Raw genomic sequence first — 7,296 nt, 5'->3', positions numbered from 1 at the left:
TATATAAACAAATACGAAGTACTTATCAATATCCAAGCCTTTTAAAAAATAAAATCTTGTGTTTGGGGCCCATAGTTTAATTTGGCACAGGGCCACTAAAATCATCGGGCCGGCCCTGGTTGGTATCCTCACTACAAGCACAATAGGAACTAATTCATTTTACAGTCACCAAAAGCACATGATTGCAGAAGGATACTAGTTCATTCCTATTGGTATCTTCATCATGTAAAGATTGATTCATGGATGAAATCTAGCTTCCCACCACTACGGAACTTGTTGGCATGCTACTGACCTTGCGACAATCTATAGTAAGACTTTGGTGCCACAATATGAACAATGGGATGTTGAGGTACATACTGATAGTGGCAAAGTTGTTTCACAATAGGAGGAGACGTTTCTTTCTCGCCTAATAAACATTCATTTCTTGTGTTGAACGCTTCGATACCAACCTTTGCAAGAAGTTTCTGGGGTGCCATTTTTAGTGATTCAAAAAAATATAATTGAAATAAAAAAAATAATAATAATAATAATAATAATAATAATAATAATAATAATAATAATAATAATAATAATAATAATAATAATAATAATAATAATAATAATAATAATCCTATCCTACTATACATTAAAAGAGACTATACATTAAAAGAGAATATTTATTAGCTAATAAATGTTTGAGAAACTTTCTCTTAGAAAATTACATTATAATACCCCTTAATCCAACGGCTCTAATTAATCATCTTTCATTATTAGCTAATAAATAAAAAAAAATTCATAATGTACCCAAAGTACCCTTGATTAAAACTTCCGGATTCCATCTCTGAAATTAGGGTTCGCAAGAATTCTTACGTACCTAAGCATTAAGCAGACGCAATTAGGGTTTGCAATATCAAAAGGTTTGTTGAATCTCTATCTTCTTCACTATTTGTTCAATTGTTTAATGTTATCAAAGCTTTTGTTTAATAATTGTGAATCTTCATCGATCGATGTTGTTCAACGAATTTTATATAATCGATTTTATCAGTCTGTAATTACAAACTAATTTTACTTACGATTTCGATAAAGTAGTAGATCAGGATCACGGGTAATGTATAATTGTCGCTTTCTTCAATCCTTTTAGGGTTCTTCAGTGTTGTTTGTATTTTACATGGACATCAGGTATATCAATTTTGCACTCTTCGCACTTTTTACGTTTCACATAATCGATGTTTTAGGGTTCATGTTGATGTTAATTCACAGAGCCCAGACATAATAGAGCCGATTTGGTCAGGCTTTCCACATAAATCTTTGATTCATTCTTATGACTGAGTACAGTGTTGCAGATCTCGGAATTTCTCGGCAGATCTCGGGGAGATCTCGGTTTCAAAACTCAGCCGAGAATATTTTCCCATCTCGTTGAGATTTCTCGGTCAACGGTTAAAATCTCGGTCAACGTCACGATTTCTCGGATTTTCTTGGTGAGATCTCGGATTTTCTCGTAATTTCTCGGATTTTCTGGCAATTTCTCGGATTTTCTTCTAATTTTTCGCTCATTTCTCAAATTTTCTCGTAAAAATCCATATAAATATACATATATTTATATATTTATACATATTTATTTATATTAAAAAAACTAGAAAGTCAACACAAGTCAACGTCCGAGATCTCCCCGAGATTTTTCCGAGATGCCGAGATCTCCTCAAAAATGTCCAAACGAGATCTTCCCGAGATCCGAGTTCTCCAACCTTGACTGAGTATAACAAACTTTACCCAGAAAACTCTATTCATTAATTTACCCTGAAAACTCAATTCATTTGGTCCGGTCAACAGAGAAAAAAGGGCAATTTTTACTCCTTTAGTAAGTGAAGGCACACATATATGAGTATATATATACGCATTACCATATATGAATCAGTGTAGTTAAAATTGTACTCTGTAAAAAATGGTTAAAATGGATGAGGAGTTGCAAGCTCATTCTTCACTACCACTTCTTTCAAAACCCGACCGAATCGAATCTTTGGTGAGCTTCTTTTTCAAGATGCTTACATCTCTTCAGGCAAAAGCCTTGGATTTCAATGTTGACGTCTTTTGTTGATTAGCAAAGCATCATTCAAATAGTGACTAAATTATTAGTTAAAAATCAATGGATAGCCTAACATATTTTGACATGACTTGTCGTTGAATAAATTGTTGTCATGGTTCTCGAATTGTAAGATATTCATCATTCAATTTCGTTGTAAATTTGGGGATTTAATCGTTTCAGTGTCTTTTCATTTTTCAGTTTTCAGTGTTTGAATTTAAATAAAACGTGTTATTACATATGATTATGGCTCCTAAAAAACCTGGAATTAACTGTTCGTCATATCAAAGGTTTTGCACTAATGAAAAAAAGATGATCGGAAGACGGTTTATTTCGTATTACTGATGGATACACCGTTCTAAGAACAACAAATGTTCCAACGTTCTAATGTAACATCGCTGCTCTGAAAAGGAGAGAACCATCCCAATATGCTTTATGTGGGTTTCATCAATTTCCAGCTCTGTATTTTTTAATTTATTTTTCTATACATAACACCATTGGTTGTAAAGCTTGAAGTTTAGCAAAAAAGGTTGAGGCTGAGTTGTCGAAAGCTTGAAGTTTAGTAGGCCACATATTGATATATGTTGATGTTGTGAATATACCTCTCAAGTAGAGTGAAGCTTCTCACATATTGTTATTGGATGCTCTTAACTCGTGATTTTCTCTTTAGACCAATTTATTTTAGATATGACAATCATTTTTTTCTGCTGATGTGTATGCTGAAACCGAGATGAGTATGCTGATTTTTAAGCATTAATCGTGTTGATCTCTTCATTGATATTCATATAATGAATGCAGATACTTCTGATGAAGACTTCAGTATCTCACAGGTTCCTACTTAACTCTCTTAACTCGTGTTATCCTTTTTAGAACAATCTATTTTAGATATGAATCTCATTTCTAATTGCATATATTTTTTGTTAGTTGATTGTGGCTTTATCATTGTATTAGCTAATAAAAGTTGAAGCTTCAAAGTCCTTTAATACTTGACATTTGTTTCTATTAGAATAAATGTCATTGCGCTAAACGTCTAGGAAGCGTTATATTTTCTGTTGTTCTGGTTATATTTGTGCCTCATGTTTCCCTAAGATTTAAACTCTACTTGATTATTATAGTATATTTCATGTTCATCAATTTTGATGTTTGATATATGATGTAAACTTGGTTTTGCCTTTGATAAAGGAATTGTAACTTTACCAAGTCTGGCATTGGTCTCCTTGGTTGAGAAAATTGATCTTTGTTAGATCACCATGTGTATTTTGTGTGTGATATATTTTGAACATTGTCAAGCCATTCTTTTTATTATGCACATGCTGAATGTTTTTTTATCTTTCACATGCATACAACTTTTGTAGATCACCATGTGTAGTGGTTATCCTTTTTTGCTTAAGTTGTACTTATTTTTTCTCGTCTCTTACAATTACATTAAAAGGGTATTATAGATAGTGTTATCTTTGAAATCGAATCGGTATAAGTTTTCATCGCTCGCGACATTGGCAGAATTTAGTGTTTCGATCAACGGTCTTTTATTTGTTTCCGACTTCATACAATTCGAAAGTTGATGTTGACGATGTTAACACGATAACTACTAATTCATTTAACTGTTAATTTTGCTTTCGTATTCAGGTTTTTTTTATATTTTTTTACTTTTTAAAACAGTATTCAGATTCAGATTTATAAAGACCGACAATCGATCTCTTAATATCCAGGTAAAATTGATGTCGTTGTTCAACAGATTTTACATATACAATTTGTTTGTTTATCTGATTACATTGTTTTCATGTACGATTGTTATCACTGTCTAATAGTATGTGGTACACCCGATATTTATTAATTTGTTTATTTCATTTGCTTCAGAGAACAAGTTTACACATTTATGTAAAGGGTATTTGATATTGACATTAATATTGTTTTATTGTTATTATATTTTACAACAACATCGTGCTTGTACTTTTGGGTATGCTATTGATATGGTGTTTCTTTGGGTAGTGTCTTTTTTTTTTACAATGACGTGTAGGTAAAACTTTGATTTTTATACCTTTATTGGAATTTGTATTTTTATATACCATTTTTATGTTACGTTTCTTTATTTGGTTATAGGGAAATGCCAACCAACACTTAGCAACGACTCAGGAAACGTTGTATGGATGTACTCCTAAGTTTAAGTGAAGTAAGTTATTTGTCTTTTGATTCTAGCTTTGGGCCTCAATGAGTGGTCAAAAAACAAAGTATTTGTTTAGCTAATTAGGTTTGGTCACAACTAGTATGACCCAAGATAATGGAATCTTATGTACTAAGTTTATAATTTAATCAATATGTTTTCCATTCTCTGTGTTAACAATTTAGTTTTCATTTCAACACATTTATATAAACTCTGACTATATGTTTAAAAAAAAAATTTTTTGGTTAAACTTCCATAACCGATTAGTATATTCTTAAAGTCAGTGAGGGAGAAGAAGCACATTGTCTTAGTGGATTTACATGGGTCTTGATGTGTCAGCTCTACTCAGACCTCTAAGGTAAGATCACTTGCTATTGATGCCATCATGTGTATCATTGGTTTAAAGTGTAGAAATTTAAAAGAGATTAGGATTTTGATCTACAGTGGTTGAAATTTGAACAAGTGCTGATGCTGTGAATAAAGAAGTTTTGTCACTCTTCTATATGTCTTAAAATTCGAGGTACGTTTTCAGCAAATACTTGTATACAATTTATAAAATGCTATTTGTAAATGCAATCCAAAAGTACACTTTTACATGGAGTGTTTGTTTGTAAATGCATACAGGAGGTGACAACTCACTTGTTTGAATTTAATGTCGTCAATATATCAAGGTAACATCTTTATGATGTTTGCGGGTAGGATATGATCTCATCGCTCATTTATAATCGCATATTCATCAATTATGCCAAAGAACCAAGAGAAACATTGGTGACCTTTGTTGGGAATTATTAAAGCATACATATGGGTCATAAAACGCATTAGGTAAGACACTTTATATTATTGCTACAAATAACTATTTGTCAACTCATCTTGCTATTTTCCTGGCCTTATATCTAATTTTATTTAATATAGTTTTTTGCCATTTACAAATTACTTTGTTTAGGGTTTAGGTTTAGGGTTTATATTTTAGGGCTTAGGGTTTAGAGTTTTCAGGGTGTAGGGTTTCGAGTTTAGGTTTAGGGTTTAGATTTAGCATTTATGGTTTAGATTTGGTGTTTAGCTTAGGGTTTAGGGTTTAGATTTAGGGTTTAGGGTTTAGGTTTAGGGTTTTGGGTTTAGATTTACGGTTTAGGTTAGCGTTTAGATTATAGGGTGTAGGGTTTAGATTCTAGGGCTTAGGGTTTAGAGTTTTTAGGGGTTAGGTAAGGGTTTAGATTTAGGGTGTAGGGTTTAGAGTTTAGGTTTTGGGTTTAGGGTTTAGTTTGGGGTTTAGAGTTTAGATTTTAAGGTTTAGAGTTTAGATTTAGGGTTTTGGGTTTAGATTTAGAATTTAGGTTAAGATTTAGGTTTAGGGTTAGGGTTTAGATATAGTTTTTAAATCAAATAATTTAAAAGAGTTTAGGGTTTAAGGCGTAGGGTTTAGATTTTAGGGTGTAAGGTTTAGAATTTATGGTTTAGATTATATTGTTTAAAGTTTAGGTTAGGATTACCTAATATTATCATATGTGATCTGTAGTCTGTACATTGGTTTTACTAATTAAATCTGTAATCTGTATATTATGTATATTATGATGTATTTTTACTATAATTATTTATGAGTTGAGTTGCTTTGGCTTGGTTACATTCTTTGCTGTGATTCATTGATGTACGCTCAACATTGTGTATGTGTATCTGGGACATCATCTCAAGAAGCCAGCAAGTCTCCATTACAGTTTAAAGTGAAAAAGAATCTAAAAGTTAAATCAAAGAAAGCAATCAAGCAATTTTTATTTTATATGTATTGTTTTTAGGTTCAAAACACTTACATTGATTATAAGTCAGGTAACAATAATATTACAACTGAATCAATTTATTATAAACCTAACAAATACTATACAAGATATAGTGATTCATACAAGTCAATGGTAATTCATACCTAAAAAATTTGCGCGAATTCGTGGGTCTATATAATGGGTCAATTCTTGTGACGCTCATACTAATGAAATAGTTATATATGTATCTATTTAGTATTTCCATCTATGATAAAAAGAATCGTTTAATTTCAGCTTCGTATGTACTTTACTCATAAGCATTTTTTATTACAACCCTTTGATGGTTAGATACGTGCAACGTATTATGAAGTCTATTTATGTTATTGAAGATATCACAACCCTTTATGGTTTATCTAATATTGTTTGCTTTTTAATCAACTTAACAAATACTCTATCAAATTCTATCATTTCATGAAATGATAGAATCTACCATGTCATATTATGAGAATTGTATGTCAAGTTTAGTAGGACAGATGAGAAAGATGAGTAATTTTGAGAATTGTATGTCAAGTTTAGTGGGAAAGATGAGTATTATGCAAAATTTTATAGATCAGGTAAAACAATCGATACATTTTAAGCTTTTAATATTTTTATATAATATAATATACATATTTCCAACCAAATATAGGCTGACCAATTATATGTTAAAGTTTTGTTCGGAGATCCAAAAGATGCCACGAGATAACAAATGAAACAATGACATTATTCACAATTAATGACACCTCAAAAGATTGATAAAGGTAACGAATATGTGAAAAACTACACCGAAGAGTTGAGAAAGACAAAAAAAGTTGTATTATTGCCACTTGCAACTTTATAGGTCGAACCTATTAGCGGATATGAATCGTTGTATTTTCGAATTGTAATCCAGTACTTTATTTTTATTTTTAACAAGGCTTTTTTATTTATGTTTTTACACGTTGAACCTTTTAGAATGTTTAATTGTTTATATGTATTATCATAGTTGAAGTTTATCTTAAAATATTATCATTTCATAAAACCCGCGAAACCGCGGGTCTTTAACTAGTAGTAATAAATATTAATAAAAAAAATGTAGGGCCATGTGATTGTTAGTTATATTTTGGTTAGAAGGAAAAATGGAGTTTTGTCCCACATTGGTAGAAGAGTGAAGTTGTGTAACAACCCAAACCAACCCGCATTAAACCGCGTGAAATTTACAAAATAAATTTTTTTTTGCTGAACTGCCACCTGGCGCGGCGCGCCATATAGGCCGCGCGGCGCGCCAAACCTGACTGTCCGAAAAG

General features: G+C 31.5%; 1 long non-coding RNA gene across 2 annotated transcripts; it reads left to right on the top strand.

Annotated features, from left to right (window-relative positions):
- Positions 1-818: 818 nt before the first annotated feature.
- LOC139858926 (uncharacterized) lies at positions 819-5,031 on the top strand. 2 transcript variants are annotated; one of them, XR_011763112.1, is made up of 7 exons: positions 819-896; positions 2,858-2,889; positions 3,719-3,768; positions 4,160-4,229; positions 4,501-4,578; positions 4,665-4,740; positions 4,845-5,031. It is a non-coding gene; the product is annotated as an uncharacterized lncRNA (long non-coding RNA). The 2 variants fall into 2 exon arrangements; XR_011763113.1 differs by having other exon boundaries at positions 837-896; positions 2,350-2,889.
- The last annotated feature ends 2,265 nt before the right edge of the window (positions 5,032-7,296 follow it).

Source organism: Rutidosis leptorrhynchoides, chromosome 7, assembly GCF_046630445.1.
Source record: "Rutidosis leptorrhynchoides isolate AG116_Rl617_1_P2 chromosome 7, CSIRO_AGI_Rlap_v1, whole genome shotgun sequence".
Lineage (NCBI taxonomy): Eukaryota > Viridiplantae > Streptophyta > Magnoliopsida > Asterales > Asteraceae > Rutidosis > Rutidosis leptorrhynchoides.
The sequence above is the reverse complement of the archived record's forward strand: the minus strand, read 5'-3'. Positions and strand labels throughout refer to the sequence as shown.